The sequence below is a fragment of the Pinus tabuliformis genome, chromosome Q (assembly GCF_031772625.1).
Source record: "Pinus tabuliformis cultivar Carrire ecotype Pingquan chromosome Q, CPIR1, whole genome shotgun sequence".
In the NCBI taxonomy this organism is placed as follows: Eukaryota; Viridiplantae; Streptophyta; class Pinopsida; order Pinales; family Pinaceae; genus Pinus; species Pinus tabuliformis.
Genome location: NC_142296.1, coordinates 942,910,396 through 942,928,853, shown reverse-complemented (window position 1 = coordinate 942,928,853; position 18,458 = coordinate 942,910,396). Strand labels below are relative to the sequence as shown.

Here is an 18,458-nt window from a genome sequence, read left to right as displayed (position 1 = left end):
AAACTCAGCATTTCCAGATTTGTCATGCAAAGTTACATATGCTCATCAATGGACTAAGGATTTTATGAAGTTTTGGGCCTCCAGAAAGTCAAAAAACAAGCAAAAATTGACTTTCTGCCACATTTTTGAGTTGCAGAAAGCAGTCTTGGTAGATTGCAATTTTGGAGGGGCAAATGACCACCAAATTCAGAAATACCAGTTGGGTTGGAAAGTAGACTCGCAGACCTTTCCAACAAGCCTACTCTTGCTCAATTTGGACACCTGGAAGTGCCCCAAAAGTGGTCCCAGAGGCACGCGACCCGTCAGGCAAACTTCTCCAGATTTCAGTGTACAGCTCAGAAAACGCAATTTGACCCTGTTTGACTTTTTGGGATGGATTTTTATCCTCTTTAATGTAATTTATGTACTTTTTTGATGTTTTTACACTTATGTACCTCATCTAGAAGATTCATTCATGAAAAAGGTGAAAATCAAGTGAATGAATTGGTTTCCTAACTTATAGAGGCAAGTTGTTTTGACTGCTTAGTTTGTAGTGCTTAGTTTAGAAGTGGTTGAAACAGCTCCTAGGATAGTGAGCTCGACCCATGGAAGCAGGGAAAGAGGTTACATGATCTATATTATGTACTTTCTTGCTCATTTTCATGGTTGGACTCTTGAGGGATAAGCTATCATTGTATTATTCACTGTATCTCTGCAATTTTTGGCTAAGGAAGACCAGGGTTTTGCAGTCATTTTTGGGATTCTTGTGGTTACATGTATTGATGGTGTGTTTCTCTATGTACCTGTAAGTGTGTTATGTGAATCATTTCCTTTCTTTTCCTTCTACACATTAAACAAATGAAGTGTTAAAGTAGAATTCATGACTGTCATGCTCTGCTTTTAAGTTTGTTTAATTTCAATGTTTTCTATTGTTTGAGGATTCAAAGTTATTGTTTGCCCTCATTAACTCCTCACCTGTCTTTCTCATCCATTCACCTCAGTTTAAGGCATCAATACTGTCTCCTATCTCGCCCCAAAGAACCCCCTGCAGAAACTGTGTCCAATCCCCGCACCCAAAATTGCCATTTCCTCAATTTGCCACCCAAAACCCTAAAAAACCCCAAATCAACCCTTTTGATCAGTTTACTAGCCTAAAATCAGTGTTACCCTATTGGTCATCTCCCCAATTGAAAATCTTTATCGAGATAGACCGGAGAGAGCCCTCTCCTGCCCCGTAGGGCTAGCTACGAGGCTAAGTGGTTTGATGTAGCCTTGAGGCTTACCTTTCTCAGCCTGAGGTGAAATTTCAAGCGCTAACATATTGGCGACCATACTGGGGAGAACAAATTGTCTGTTGATTGATGTGTTTGTTTCATAAGTCTTAGACGGAGCCTGAAGTTACGCCAGGAAGCCTTCGAAACGCTCTTGCTTTGCATTAGCGCAAGTAGATAAACGCTACTTCAGTCAATCTCCGTGAGCTTGTGAATACGGTCACTTCAATTGCATTCTACCCCAGTACATGTATCAAGTTCAAATCTGATGGTTGATGGTGGACAACGATCAGGCACTTGACAGGCTGAAATCATTCACCTGGCGACTCTACATCAGTTTCGAGATCAGATCCAAAGACTCCACTGGAGGATGACCCCGACCAGCAAAAACATGAAAGGACAACACGGACAGATCAGGTATTCAAGTTGGAATTTCATCCAAGACATTTTGTTCTTTGTCATAAATTATTTCTTCTCTTTTCCCAAGAATGTCAAGAAGGCTATGCAAAGTATACTATGCTTGAGAAAAGATCCTCAGCCTACAGTTGATTCTTTCCCTTTGAAGATTGTGATTACCAAAGATTTGCATGCCTTTGAGCTTGATCAAGATCCTTTTTCTGAATTTTGTGATGACCATATTCAAATTGATGAGCCCCAAGCAACCAAGATTGATTCTATGCCTGCTGTACATACCCCTACACCTTGTAAAATTCCAGATCGGTATAAACCTCTTGTCTTACCTTCTGTTCTTCATGCTTTTCCCAAAAATTATGATCTATACTTGCCGAGGTTTGATGGTGAATGTAAGAATGTCAACGCGGAACAACATGTGCAGAATTTTGAGAATTTTCTAGATCTTTTTGAAGTTGATGAAGAAGATGTTAGTATAAGGCTTTTTGCTCTTTCTTTGCAAGCCAAAGTGAAGAGTTGGTTCAAAGCCCTGCCTGATGCGAGCATCTCAGATTTCCAGCAGTTTGTCAAAGTTTTTCTCGATAGGTGGATGATCGGGCAGAACCTTTTCTTGATTGTAGAAGAGTATAACCATATGAAAAGATTGCCAGGGGAGACAGTACAACAGTTTTCAGCCAGATTTAACCAAGTTTATTATTCAATCCCAGTTGATATAAGGCCTACTCCTAGATCGGCTCTCTTGCACTATCCGGGTGCCTTTGATCCGGAGATGGAGTTCCAGCTGAGAGAAAGGGATATTGCAACACTTCACGAGATGCAAAACAGTGCAGTAAATGTAGAATCTCATCTGCTGATCCGACGGGCAAGGTTGAAAGAAGAAGAGATGAAAAACATAGATCCGGCTGAATCAACATCTCTAGAGGTAAAGCTTGACAGTTTGGTAAGTGCAGTGGAAAAGATGATGGACAAGATCAACTCAAGGAATGATTATGATGTTCATGGCTCGCTGATTGAAGAAGAACAAGTTGTTGATCCAAAACATTTTGTTTCTGATCCCAGTTGTCATAATGATTGTTTTATAGATCATTGTGAAGAAAAGAGAGTTGTTGATATGATGTGTATGTTTGATGATGATTTGCCTCAGTATGATCAGTATGATGATGATTATGTTCTCCAAAAAGAAGCTAATCTTACGGACAAATCAGCAGCTAGTTTGTGGGAGGAGGAAGTTCATTTTCAGCGGCTTGAATACAATGTTCAGCCATCACATATCAGCTATGACAGTGATGAGGAAGGTGCAGCAAATTTTGAAGTAAGTGAAGGATCTTTGCCTCTTTGTTTTGATTCGTTTCAGTTCATCAGAGATAACTACCATGCAATCAGAAATCAAATGTCAACAAGTTTTGATTTGGACCATCTTGAAGGCAATAAAAACCTTGTTCAAGACTTCTCATATTCAGATTTGCAGCTCCCGAAAGCCATTGATTTTCAAGTTGCAGTTGAAGACTTTGAGGTGGACACACATGATTTAATGATTCAAGGTGACTCCATACCATTCTGTTTTGAATCATTTCAGTTTTTGAAGGGTAGATTGTATAGTAAATCTTCAAATGAACAGCCTATAACAAATCAGCAATCTCTCAGTGTTAATGTTGAGGATGAGACAAATAACAAAATTCTTGAGCAGCCTGTAGCATCAGATTTGCAGCCACCAAATGAAATTGAAGGGCAGATTACAGATGAAGCTGTGGAAGACGAAATACATGATTTGATGCTGCAGGAAGATTCTATACCCTTTTGTTTCGAAGCATTTCAGTTTATAAGGCAGAATCTTAATAAAATCTCTCAAGAAAAAGATGAACAGCTAGAAGGATGTCATACATTTTCAATGGATACATTGCAGCAGTCTTTTCCAGTTTTTCATGATCCAATAGCTGATGTTTTGGATGAGGTTTGCAGTCAAAGTCTTTCTCCATTAACATGTGAGCTTGAAGCATGTGTTGATATGAATTTGATCCGGCAGCCAGTTTCTTTGTCATTTTTAGCAGAGGTCTCGTCACAAGGCTCAGATCAAAGTTTGCGTTCATGGTATGAGGAAACGAGAAGTAATCTATTAGATGAGCTAAGTTCCAGTGTGCTTGAATTTCATGATCCTTATGCAGTGTTTTTGGAGGCGGATAGAGAATTCATAACATTCAACGGATCTGTTTCTAAGTTATCATGGGAGTTGCCTTTCAGTAGTTCTCTCTTGTTGGTCATAAGTGAGAACTTGCGGAGAATTCAACCAGCAGACGGTATACTTACTTGGTTGCATTGGTTGTTTCATTTCACTTGATCAGGTGATGAATGAAACTGTTAGAGTAGGTTGTGATGAATAAGCTCCACTTTGAGCATCATTTTTAGTTGGTCGATTGTGTTTAAGTATTGAGTCAGTTTTTAGTTGAGTCATGAGTCCTTTGTTAGTCCATTTTCAGTCTTGTTGTTAAGTTAGTTTGAGTCGGTTTTCAGTCATGCATTTTAGCTTGAGTTTTTGACTCCATTGCCCAATAGCTGAAAGCACTGGTCTGCTCTCCCAGAGGTCTAAGGTTCTTGGTACCTCCAAGGAGCTACCATCCCCATTGGAGCCAATGTTAGTGTCAGTCTTTCCAGCCTTCCTCCAGTGATCAAATATGCTCTTACAAAGTGGTTTCAGAGTGTTAAGGTCAAATTTTGTCATTTCAAAGAGTTTTCAAGAAAAATTTGGTCACTAGGCATTAGGTTTAGGGTTTGCTTTCACTCCTTCTAAAATTGCCCAAATGCCAATCTAGGTCACTATTGAGCTGAGTCTATCATCATTCATAGGGTTGTCATTATCATGTCAGAGTCTAATGAGTCATTTTACATCTTGTTCATGCTTCAGTTGTGCCTTGGCAAGTTCATTTCCCTCTCCCAGGGTTTTGAAGCCAATTTCTCTTGGACGGTCAAATCATCAGCAAAACTTGTATCCAGATGGTCATACACCTTCCCCTATCCTTAAAGTACTTTATCAAACACTTCCCATCCCTTAGATCCGCCAAATTCCTCATTTTTCCACAAACCCTAGTTTCTAGCTACAACCTGGCAATTTTCTAGGTTGGGCCTGTGTTTTGCCCTTTTGGACCCTTTCCCCTCACTCAATCCCTGAGATTCCACTTTCCCCTGCTTCCTAACATCCCTCCCCACTCCCAAAAAATTCCCCAAGAATTTAGAAGCCCCCTATCCCCTTCATTTCGCTCCATTTCGACAAAATTCCTTGTTTCACACATCGGGACAAGTTGCACTCAAATGATGCTACAGAGCAATAAAAGATGAATTTGGGAAAACTGAGAGAGGTTTTTGTCCACAACATGCCAAAGAAGAAAAGCCTCCTTCACTTTTTGCACAGGTGTCATGGTTTGAGAGAAATGTCAAAGAATACCGTTGCCTCAGGAGAATCAAAGGCACCTCTGAAGTGACTTTGGGAAAATCAAGTTTTCTCCTAGCTTGGTTGGCCAAATGATTTGCTGGATGGGTAAAATGATAACTAGACACAGAGCTTTCCAATGAGCTATCATGAGCTCAATTTGGGGTTGAGGAAGGCATTCAAAAGTTGACTGCAACAGCACTCTTCCTTGAGGCAGCCTCATTTGGCACTTTTTGACCAGTCTTGGGAGATTTGATTTTTGACAAGGCAAATGAACTCCAAATTGAAAAATTTCAGTTGGGTTGGAAAGTAGACTCAAAGACCTTTCCAACGAGCTATCTTGCACCCGATTCTGACACCGGGAAGGCCTCCAAAAGCCTCCTGCAAAAGGGCGCGACCCGTCAGGGCACCTCCAGCAGTGTAAAAATTACACAGGCGCGACCCGTCAGAGGCGCGCGACCCGTTGGGAATTCCTCCACCAAATTTCGCCAGTAAGCTGCCAAACAACCCCGGATTGCTTCAAAGTTGCAAGTAGGTCTCTCCTCATGAAAATACATTGTTTGCCAAAGTGTGAAAAGCATGTGAATGTGGTTTAAAGCCAATCATTTTGAACTAATGAATCCAACGCATATTTGCTCAAAAATGTCAAAGTGTTGGTTGAACTAGTGTTTGTTTTGTTGTTTTCAAGGTTATCCTTTATACCCCCACTTTTTCCCTACATCCTATTTCCACCTCCCTCATCATTTTATTCATTCTCCCTACCAAAAAAATATCAAAAGCCCTAAACCCTACCCCTATCCCTAAAAATCAAGAAACTAAACCTAAACCCTACCTCTCATAAAGCCTTTGCAAATCATATATATGTGATGGGGTATATATCATGATTCCTTCCCTTAACTCCCTATTTCATATGTTTTTCCCAATTTCCCTTCAAAGTCTCCCTTCCCTAACATTTCCCTTGTGCTATTTGTCCCCTTGAAACAGCATTTCAAAACAGTTAAAACAGCAGAGTTCAAAGCAGAAGCAGCAGTACATTTCAGTCACTTTGCCCCTGAAACCATGTCAGAAACCGAAACCGACTATGAGCAAAGTGATGATCGTGAGTCAACACAAGAAGTTGAGCCTGCTCCGGAACATGAAAAACCACTATTGGGCCCGAATGCACGTGTGTAAGGCAAAAATGAAGATGTTCCAAAGGCGGTTGGCCAAGGCACAAAAAAGGACAAAGAGGCCCGATACCCTCCATATCTTGGCCGAGGCTTCACTCAAGGACCAAGGCACTAAATAGCCTAGCCACAGCACAAATCCCAAGAAGTTTTGAGCATTTTGGGTAAATTTTGGTTTTTTCAGGCAATTTACAGGTTTTCTCCATTAACGGGTCTCACCCCCCGCGCGACCCTTCATTTTGGCAACTCCATTTTCCAAAAACTCAGCATTTCCAGATTTGTCATGCAAAGTTACATATGCTCATCAATGGACTAAGGATTTTATGAAGTTTTGGGCCTCCAGAAAGTCAAAAAACAAGCAAAAATTGACTTTCTGCCACATTTTTGAGTTGCAGAAAGCAGTCTTGGTAGATTGCAATTTTGGAGGGGCAAATGACCACCAAATTCAGAAATTCCAGTTGGGTTGAAAGTAGACTCGCAGACCTTTCCAACAAGCCTACTCTTGCTCAATTTGGACACCTGGAAGTGACCCAAAAGTGGTCCCAGAGGCGCGCGACCCGTCAGGCAAACTTCTCCAGATTTCAGTGTACAGCTCAGAAAAACGCAGTTTGACCCTGTTTGACTTTTTGGGATGGATTTTTATCCTCTTTGATGTAATTTATGTACTTTTTTGATGCTTTTACACTTATGTACCTCATCTAGAAGATTCATTCATGAAAAAGGTGAAAATCAAGTGAATGAATTGGTTTCCTAACTTATAGAGGCAAGTTGTTTTCACTGCCTAGTTTCTAGTGCTTAGTTTAGAAGTGGTTGAAACAGCTCCTAGGATAGTGAGCTCGACCCATGGAGGCAGGGAAAGAGGTTAGATGATCTATATTATGTACTTTCTTGTTCATTTTCATGGTTGGACTCTTGAGGGATAAGCTATCATTGTATTATTCACTGTATCTCTGCAATTTTTGGCTAAGGAAGACCAGGGTTTTGCAGTCCTTTTTGGGATTCTTGTGGTTACATGTATTGATGGTGTGTTTCTCTATGTACCTGTAAGTGTGTTATGTGAATCATTTCCTTTCTTTTCCTTCTACACATTAAACAAATGAAGTGTTAAAGTAGAATTCATGACTATCATGCTCTGCTTTTAAGTTTGTTTAATTTCAATGTTTTCTACTGCTTAAGGAGGATTCAAAGTTATTGTTTGCCCTCCTTAACTCCTCACCTGTCTTTCTCATCCATTCACCTCAGTTTAAGGCATCAATACTGTCTCCTATCTCGCCCCAAAGAACACCTTGCAGAAACTGTGTCCAATCCCCGCACCCAAAATTGCCATTTCCTCAATTTGCCACCCAAAACCCTAAAAAAACCCAAATCAACCCTTTTGATCAGTTTACTAGCCTAAAATCAGTGTTACCCTATTGGTCATCTCCCCAATTGAAAATCTTTATCGAGATAGACCGGAGAGAGCCCTCTCCTGCCCCGTAGGGCTAGCTACGAGGCTAAGTGGTTTGATGTAGCCTTGAGGTTTACCTTTCTCAGCCTGAGGTGAAATTTCAAGCGCTAACATATTGGCGACCATACTGGGGAGAACAAATTGTCTGTTGATTGATGTGTTTGTTTCATAAGTCTTAGACGGAGCCTGAAGTTACGCCAGGTAGCCTTCGAAACGCTCTTGCTTTGCATCAGCGCAAGTAGATAAACGCTGCTTCAGTCAATCTCCGTGAGCTTGTGAATACGGTCACTTCAATTGCATTCTACCCCAGTACATGTATCAAGTTCAGATCTGATGGTTGATGGTGGACAACGATCAGGCACTTGACAGGCTGAAATCATTCACCTGGCGACTCTACATCAGTTTCGAGATCAGATCCAAAGACTCCACTGGAGGATGACCCCGACCAGCAAAAACATGAAAGGACAACATGGACAGATCAGGTATTCAAGTTGGAATTTCATCCAAGACATTTTGTTCTTTGTCATAAATTATTTCTACTCTTTTCCCAAGAATGTCAAGAAGGCTATGCAAAGTATACTATGCTTGAGAAAAGATCCTCAGCCTACAGTTGATTCTTTCCCTTTGAAGATTGTGAATACCAAAGATTTGCATGCCTTTGAGCTTGATCAAGATCCTTTTTCTGAATTTTGTGATGACCATCTTCAAATTGATGAGCCCCAAGCAACCAAGATTGATTCTATGCCTGCTGTACATACCCCTACACCTTGTAAAATTCCAGATCGGTATAAACCTCGTCTTACCTTCTGTTCTTCATGCTTTTCCCAAAAATTATGATCTATACTTGCCGAGGTTTGATGATGAATATAAGAATGTCAACGCTGAACAACATGTGCAGAATTTTGAGAATTTTCTAGATCTTTTTGAAGTTGATGAAGAAGATGTTAGTATAAGGCTTTTTGCTCTTTCTTTGCAAGCCAAAGTGAAGAGTTGGTTCAAAGCCCTGCCTGATGCGAGCATCTCAGATTTCCAGCAGTTTGTCAAAGTTTTTCTCGATAGGTGGATGATCGGGCAGAACCTTTTCTTGATTGTAGAAGAGTATAACCATCTGAAAAGATTGCCAGGGGAGACAGTACAACAGTTTTCAGCTAGATTTAACCAAGTTTATTATTCAATCCCAGTTGATATAAGGCCTACTCCTAGATCGGCTCTCTTGCACTATCCGGGTGCATTTGATCCGGAGATGGAGTTCCAGCTGAGAGAAAGGGATATTGCAACACTTCACGAGATGCAAAACAGTGCAGTAAATGTAGAATCTCATCTGCTGATCCGACGGGCAAGGTTGAAAGAAGAAGAGATGAAAAACATAGATCCGGCTGAATCAACATCTCTAGAGGTAAAGCTTGACAGTTTGGTAAGTGCAGTGGAAAAGATGATGGACAAGATCAACTCAAGGAATGATTATGATGTTCATGGCTCGCTGATTGAAGAAGAACAAGTTGCTGATCCAAAACATTTTGTTTCTGATCCCAGTTGTCATAATGATTGTTTTATAGGTCATTGTGAAGAAAAGAGAGCTGTTGATATGATGTGTATGTTTGATGATGATTTGCCTCAGTATGATCAGTATGATGATGATTATGTTCTCCAAAAAGAAGCTAATCTTACGGACAAATCAGCAGCTAGTTTGTGGGAGGAGGAAGTTCATTTTCAGCAGCTTGAATACAATGTTCAGCCATCACATATCAGCTATGACAGTGATGAGGAAGGTGCAGCAAATTTTGAAGTAAGTGAAGGATCTTTGCCTCTTTGTTTTGATTCGTTTCAGTTCATCAGAGATAACTACCATGCAATCAGAAATCAAATGTCAACAAGTTTTGATTTGGACCATCTTGAAGGCAATAAAAACCTTGTTCAAGACTTCTCATATTCAGATTTGCAACTCCCGAAAGCCATTGATTTTCAAGTTGCAGTTGAAGACTTGGAGGTGGACACACATGATTTAATGATTCAAGGTGACTCCATACCATTCTGTTTTGAATCATTTCAGTTTTTGAAGGGTAGATTGTATAGTAAATCTTCAAATGAACAGCCTATAACAAATCAACAATCTCTCAGTGTTAATGTTGAGGATGAGACAAATAACAAAATTCTTGAGCAGCCTGTAGCATCAGATTTGCAGCCACCAAATGAAATTGAAGGGCAGATTACAGATGAAGCTGTGGAAGACGAAATACATGATTTGATGCTGCAGAAAGATTCTATACCCTTTTGTTTCGAATCATTTCAGTTTATAAGGCAGAATCTTAATAAAATCTCTCAAGAAAAAGATGAACAGCTAGAAGGATGTCATACATTTTCAATGGATACATTGCAGCAGTCTTTTCCAGTTTTTCATGATCCAATAGCTGATGTTTTGGATGAGGTTTGCAGTCAAAGTCTTTCTCCATTAACATGTGAGCTTGAAACATGTGCTGATATGAATTTGATCCGGCAGCCAGTTTCTTTGTCATTTTTAGCAGAGGTCTCGTCACAAGGCTCAGATCAAAGTTTGCGTTCATGGTATGAGGAAACGAGAAGTAATCTATTAGATGAGCTAAGTTCCAGTGTGCTTGAATTTCATGATCCTTATGCAGTGTTTTTGGAGGCGGATAGAGAATTCATAACATTCAACGGATCTGTTTCTAAGTTATCATGGGAGTTGCCTTTCAGTAGTTCTCTCTTGTTGGTCATAAGTGAGAACTTGCGGAGAATTCAACCAGCAGACGGGATACTTACTTGGTTGCATTGGTTGTTTCATTTCACTTGATCAGGTGATGAATGAAACTGTTAGAGTAGGTTGTGATGAATAAGCTCCACTTTGAGCATCATTTTTAGTTGGTCGATTGTGTTTAAGTTTTGAGTCAGTTTTTAGTTGAGTCATGAGTCCTTTGTTAGTCCATTTTCAGTCTTGTTGATAAGTTAGTTTGAGTCGGTTTTCAGTCATGCATTTTAGCCTGAGTTTTTGACTCCATTGCCCAATGGCTGAAAGCACTGGTCTGCTCTCCCAGAGGTCTAAGGTTCTTGGTACCTCCAAGGAGCTACCATCCCCATTGGAGCCAATGTTAGTGTCAGTCTTTCCAGCCTTCCTCCAGTGATCAAATATGCTCTTACAAAGTGGTTTCAGAGTGTTAAGGTCAAATTTTGTCATTTCAAAGAGTTTTCAAGCAAAATTTGGTCACTAGGCATTAGGTCTAGGGTTTGCTTTCACTCCTTCTAAAATTGTCCAAATGCCAATCTAGGTCACTATTGAGCTGAGTCTATCATCATTCATAGGGTTGTCATTATCATGTCAGAGTCTAATGAGTCATTTTACATCTTGTTCATGCTTCAGTTGTGCCTTGGCAAGTTCATTTCCCTCTCCCAGGGTTTTGAAGCCAATTTCTCTTGGACGGTCAAATCATCTGCAAAACTTGTTTCCAAATGGTCATACACCTTCCCCTATCCTTAAAGTACCTTATCAAACACTTCCCATCCCTTAGATCCGCCAAATTCCTCATTTTTCCACAAACCCTAGTTTCTAGCTACAACCTGGCAATTTTCTAGGTTGGGCCTGTGTTTTGCCCTTTTGGACCCTTTCCCCTCACTCAATCCCTGAGATTCCACTTTCCCCTGCTTCCTAACATCCCTCCCCACTCCCAAAAAATTCCCCAAGAATTTAGAAGCCCCCTATCCCCTTCATTTCGCTCCATTTCGACAAAATTCCTTGTTTCACACATCGGGACAAGTCGCACTCAAATGATGCTACAGAGCAATAAAAGATGAATTTGGGAAAACTGAGAGAGGTTTTTGTCAACAACATGCCAAAGAAGAAAAGCCTCCTTCACTTTTTGCACAGGTGTCATGGTTTGAGAGAAATGTCAAAGAATACCGTTGCCTCAGGAGAATCAAAGGCACCTCTGAAGTGACCTTGGGAAAATCAAGTTTTCTCCTAGCTTGGTTGGCCAAATGATTTGCTGGATGGGTAAAATGATAACTAGACACAAAGAGCTTTCCAATGAGCTATCATGAGCTCAATTTGGGGTTGAGGAAGGCATTCAAAAGTTGACTGCAACGGCACTCTTCCTTGAGGCAGCCTCATTTGGCACTTTTTGACCAGTCTTGGGAGATTTGATTTTTGACAAGGCAAATAAACTCCAAATTGAAAAATTCCAGTTGGGTTGGAAAGTAGACTCAAAGACCTTTCCAACGAGCTATCTTGCACCCGATTCTGACACCGGGAAGGCCTCCAAAAGCCTCCTGCAAAAGGGCGCGACCCGTCAGGGCACCTCCAGCAGTGTAAAAATTACACAGGCGCAACCCATCAGAGGCGCGCGACCCGTTGGGAATTCCTCCACCAAATTTTGCCAGTAAGCTGCCAAACAACCCCGGATTGCTTCAAGGTTGCAAGTAGGCCTCTCCTCATGAAAATACATTGTTTGCCAAAGTGTGAAAAGCATGTGAATGTGGTTTAAAGCCAATCATTTTGAACTAATGAATCCAATGCATATTTGCTCAAAAATGTCAAAGTGTTGGTTGAACTAGGGTTTGTCTTGTTGTTTTCAAGGTTATCCTTTATACCCCCACTTTTTCCCTACATCCTATTTCCACCTCCCTCATCATTTTATTCATTCTCCCTACCAAAAAAATATCAAAAGCCCTAAACCCTACCCCTATCCCTAAAAATCAAGAAACTAAACCTAAACCCTACCTCTCATAAAGCCTTTGCAAATCATATATATGTGATGGGGTATATATCATGATTCCTTCCCTTAACTCCCTATTTCATATGTTTTTCCCAATTTCCCTTCAAAGTCTCCCTTCCCTAACATTTCCCTTGTGCTATTTGTCCCCTTGAAACAGCATTTCAAAACAGTTAAAACAGCAGATTTCAAAGCAGAAGCAGCAGTACATTTCAGTCACTTTGCCCCTGAAACCATGTCAGAAACCGAAACCGACTATGACCAAAGTGATGATCGTGAGTCAACACCAGAAGTTGAGCCTGCTCCGGAACATGAAAAACCACTATTGGGCTCGAATGCACGTGTGTAAGGAAAAAATGAAGATGTTCCAAAGGCGGTTGGCCAAGGCACAAAAAAGGAGAAAGAGGCCCGATCCCTCCATATCTTGGCCGAGGCTTCACTCAAGGACCAAGGCACTAAATAGCCTAGCCACAGCACAAATCCCAAGAAATTTTGAGCATTTTGGGTAAATTTTGGTTTTTTCAGGCAATTTACAGGTTTTCTCCATTAACGGGTCTCACCCCCCGCGCGACCCTTCATTTTGGCAACTCCATTTTGCAAAAACTCAGCATTTCCAGATTTGTCATGCAAAGTTACATATGCTCATCAATGGACTAAGGATTTTATGAAGTTTTGGGCCTCCAGAAAGTCAAAAAACAAGCAAAAATTGACTTTCTGCCACATTTTTGAGTTGCAGAAAGCAGTCTTGGTAGATTGCAATTTTGGAGGGGCAAATGACCACCAAATTCAGAAATTCCAGTTGGGTTGGAAAGTAGACTCGCAGACCTTTCCAACAAGTCTACTCTTGCTCAATTTGGACACCTGGAAGTGCCCCAAAAGTGGTCCCAGAGGCGCGCAACCCGTCGGGCAAACTTCTCCAGATTTTAGTGTACAGCTCAGAAAAACGCAGTTTGACCCTGTTTGACTTTTTGGGATGGATTTTTATCCTCTTTGATGTAATTTATGTACTTTTTTGATGCTTTTACACTTATGTACCTCATCTAGAAGATTCATTCATGAAAAAGGTGAAAATCAAGTGAATGAATTGGTTTCCTAACTTATAGAGGCAAGTTGTTTTGACTGCCTAGTTTGTAGTGCTTAGTTTAGAAGTGGTTGAAACAACTCCTAGGATAGTGAGCTCGACCCATGGAGGCAGGGAAAGAGGTTAGATGATCTATATTATGTACTTTCTTGCTCATTTTCATGGTTGGACTCTTGAGGGATAAGCTATCATTGTATTATTCACTGTATCTCTGCAATTTTTGGCTAAGGAAGACCAGGGTTTTGCAGTCCTTTTTGGGATTCTTGTGGTTACATGTATTGATGGTGTGTTTCTCTATGTACCTGTAAGTGTGTTATGTGAATCATTTCTTTTCTTTTCCTTCTACACATTAAACAAATGAAGTGTTAAAGTAGAATTCATGACTGTCATGCTCTGCTTTTAAGTTTGTTTAATTTCAATGTTTTCTACTGTTTAAGGAGGATTCAAAGTTATTGTTTGCCCTCCTTAGCTCCTCACCTGTCTTTCTCATCCATTCACCTCAGTTTAAGGCATCAATACTGTCTCCTATCTCGCCCCAAAGAACCCCCTGCAGAAACTGTGTCCAATCCCCGCACCCAAAATTGCCATTTCCTCAATTTGCCACCCAAAACCCTAAAAAACCCCAAATCAACCATTTTGATCAGTTTACTAGCCTAAAATCAGTGTTACCCTATTGGTCATCTCCCCAATTGAAAATCTTTATCGAGATAGACCGGAGAGAGCCCTCTCCTGCCCCGTAGGGCTAGCTACGAGGCTAAGTGGTTTGATGTAGCCTTGAGGTTTACCTTTCTCAGCCTGAGGTGAAATTTCAAGCGCTAACGGGTTGTTCAACGAGTGAGGTTAGTGCCCGATGATTGGGTGATTGGATCCCTCGTATCCAGTTGTGACCGAGCCTGATGCTTTGTTTTGCTGGATAGTATGGGGCTGGGTTCCTTGGTTTCTAGAGTGGAGGGACGAACAGGGAAGGAAGGATGAGAGATAGGTGAGTTTATCGACCGTTTATATGTAGAAATTCATACCTTGTATTAAGCACCATTTCATCGCTCCTTCCAACCAGCAGGAGGCATCCTACCACCCTTTTTCTCCACAAGTCCCGTGTGAAGTTACCGCGATGGGTCTAGACCAGTGGGTTAGCAGGACACCGGCTCAAGTTCTCTCCTGCTAGGAGCAGGGTTGGGACCCGAAGGATGGATCTTCACCCTTGGTTTCGATGGAAGAGGGAATGAGCCTCTCTCGATCGTGTCAATCGCTCGTTCAATTTCATATTATATATGTCATTACGCTATCGCTGGATGAATGAGATATTCGATCAAGGTCGATAAGTAACTCAAGGTGGAAGGTTTCAAGCTACGCAATAGCTGCTATTATATATGTCATTACGCTATCGAATAATTGATCAAATAATTGATTGGTGTGTTAAGCGGGCTCGACCCCCCCTAATTCTTATTGACCGAAATATGATCAATTGATCAATCACTCAGGATGCGCAAGCAGGCTCGACCATAAGCCCCCCCACCCAATAAGTAAATTGAACTTTTCCTTGCACTAGGAAGCGCAAGCCCCTCCGGGACCTTTTCTGTGATTCCAGTCATGAATTATATATGTCATTACGCTCTCAAATCCAATCTGCTATGGGCATATGTCATTATGCATTCATGACTCGATATTTGTCATTATGCCTTAGCAGATCATGCTGCTATGGGCATATGTCATTATGCATTCATGAATTGTATACGTAATTATGCATGAATGACTCGATATATGTCATTCCGTGATGAATTATATATGTCATTACGTCATCCATTATAGCAATAATCAATCAAATCAATCCATTCGTTCCTCTCCCGCTGGTCGAGTCACTAACGTACCTCTCCTTATCAGTCGAGTCACTAACGTACCTGATAAGAGAAGGGTTGTGAATAGCAGTACCGACTGACTAAGCGATGAATTCATCAAGTGGTATAGGTAGAAAAGGTATAGTTCTTCAGGTGGGTAGGTTGGTAAGAGTGAAGGTAAAGGGAAGGGTTGTATCATGGCATCCCGGGTCTATAGTTGTTCCTCCTGAGCGCTTCATTCATTCAATTCATCCGGAAACACTGAAGTAAAGGTAAGGGTGAGGTTGGTGGAACCCGTCCAGAGAAGTGTCTATAGCAGTCCCACCCAAGTAAGCGATTCATGAAGCAAGTGTATAAGGCTACAGGTCTAGGTCTGAAGGTGGTAAAAGAAAAGGTGGGTAGATCTTCTATTATTTCCTAGAATGGAGTGGGTTCTAATTCCATAATTGTATCCTAGGCAACGCTCGGCCGGACCAAAATAGTAAGTCATAGTGATACCAAAGAAGCATCCATTATCTTCAAGCAAGTGTGAGAAAAGCATTTACTGGCAATGCTTAAATGAATCCAAAGGTATAAGGGGGTGAAGCCCGACCCGAACAATAGCGATATCAATGCTAAAAGTGTTTCAGGTAGGTATCATGAGGCCAGCCGGTCTATCACCAAGCAAGGGTTGACGAAAGGTAATAGACTGATGGATCTAAGTACTTAGCTAACTTTGTGCCTCCCCCCCTCACCTTCCTTCTCCTTTTCAATATCAAAGTTGAAGTCTGTGGGCCGGTATCTAGTTGTGAATACGCAAGGTGATATGATGCACATAAGTTAAGGCGAAAGGCTAGTCTAAGCGCGTCCCAAGTAAGCATGCATGATTGAAGGCAAGTGCTGTAATCAAAGCATCTCCTGGCACTGCTGGCTGGCTGTCTTGACATCTCCTAGCAATGGTGTTTGAAGGCGCCCGTGAATGCTGCAAGTTTGGGGGAAAACAAAGTAGTAGGGGTTAAGTGAGGAGCTACGCTAGCTAGAAGTGGGTAAATATAAGTGGCTTGCTGTAGTTAACGCTGAAGTAATTCTTTCCGGCAAAAAGGTAATACGAGACTTCAAGGTCTAAGTGCTCACCGACCCAAGCACGTGTCTGTCTAATAACTAAGTTTGGTAAGTAAAGAGAAGGGTGGTAAAATGTTTCAAAAATATCAAGGTTGGGGTCGTACTTAAGAGTAAATAAAGGCAAGCAAATAGGCATAGGTAATAGTCGTATTTATCTAAGTACGTATGTACCCAACCAAGCCGGTAAGATCTAATAAGTCTGGTAGTATGAAATCCAAAGGTTCCCACGCACGCATGATGATCCTACGAAAGGTGGTGGTTCTTCCTGTGCCAGCCACCTGACCTGTCCACCCACTGAACTTCTATTAATTAGGGATATAAAGTGAATACAAATGTTATCAGGACCCTTACTCCAATCAATCTCATAAGTTCTGGCTGTAATTCCTGAATCCCTAGGCGCGGAGCGATCCGACGATCCACCGAGCTGTCCAACTGTGCAAAGGATGGGGGGAATGATCTACGAAAGTGCTAAAAGCAAATAGGCTATTCTTTGCACAGTGAGTCTGGAAACACCAGTTCACCTTGAACCTTGAACCAGAAGCCTAGACCACTAAGCCATGAGCCTTAAGCCACGAGCCTTTCAACGTTGCCACCCATGTTCCCCACCAGAAGAGATTGATACATGTTGTTACCAGACAAGCATATCGATTGAGACAAGGTGACACCAGACGATGATAGAGGAAAAGTTCAATTTACTTATTGGGTGGGGGGGCTTATGGTCGAGCCTGCTTGCGCATCCTTACCGCCCAAAGAGAAGGCCCCCATCACAGGAGAACAAAAAACATTGTTCACCAGACCCCGTTCAACAGACCCGAGATAGAAGGTTCCCCATCACATGATACCTCATTAAACATCACATCCATACCCGAGTCACCATCACTACATACCACATCCACCCAACCACTACGGTACGGGGGGGCCAAATCATCGACACTGTTATTGAAGCACCACTAGCGATACCATCACAACAAGAAGGAGGATTTACAACAACTTGAAACATACGTCGATATACATTTCGAGGATCATACACAAAGGAAGGAAGGGTCTTCAGGGAGGGGCTAAACGAACCACATTAACCTTACGCCATGAGCCTTGAGCCTTAAGCCAAGCCCATAATAAGCTATAAGCCTAGACCACCAAGCTTACCAAGCCCATCTGGGACTACTCGAGCCAGCACACCAAGTGGGAACTTCACCGAAAGCCCTAACCTCCTACATGCCTTCTCTCTTTTCTATTGATGCTCACCTGCTGATAGAGACCTTTGACCTTTTACTTTATTACTTGAATCTCAGTAAGAGAGAATGAAGAAATGGTGGCCCCCCGTTCCAGCAGAGGTGTGGGAGCTAGGATCATTTCAATTTGATAAGGGTCTTTTATTGACGTCCTCACACCCCTTAGATAAATAGACAGGGAGAAAATAACAATTGCTAATCGAGCGAATGCTACCTTTTCGTCTATCTATTGCCATATATCTCTTGCTCTACCTGGAAATTCAGAACTTGGGTTGCTTGTTTTCTCATTGAACCCAGGTTCCATGCACGACAGAGGAGATGGGCCCCTAGTTCAATACTTACCCAAATGATAGGCCATACCCCTCACGTATGGTACGGTGCGGTACGATTTTGACACTCTTAGGCACACTCCCTCCTGATCGATACCACATCTGCTTGCCGAAGGAATGTCTATCTAGATTACTTACGCTAAATACACCTAGCCATGTGAACTCAAGTACACTGTCATGCCTACCTTTTGATCTCTTGCTTTATGCTTGTTCGCTTTTCGATTCACCCTACGAATGAGAAACAAGATTTCCATGGAAAGACAAACGTGTTGATTATAGAGCAAGTTGCCTAGCTTGTGGGGCAAGGAATTTATTGCTTGCTTGACGTTAGGAAAGCAAGGAAATGGAAGTAGATTGCTTCTTTTGCACCCCGGCGGGACTAAAGAAGCCGGGGTTGGGTGGCCAGTGGGCTGGGCTGGAAATAGACATAGACATAGATCAGAGGAGAGGAGGGTAGGGGCCTT

The 18,458-nt window shown here is 41.7% G+C and overlaps 1 protein-coding gene across 1 annotated transcript in view; it reads right to left on the bottom strand.

Annotated features, from left to right (window-relative positions):
* LOC149222571 (chitin elicitor receptor kinase 1-like) overlaps window positions 1–18,458 on the bottom strand; it is a 361,400-nt gene that overhangs the window by 231,144 nt on the left and 111,798 nt on the right. The gene's annotated exons all lie outside the window — the stretch shown is intronic.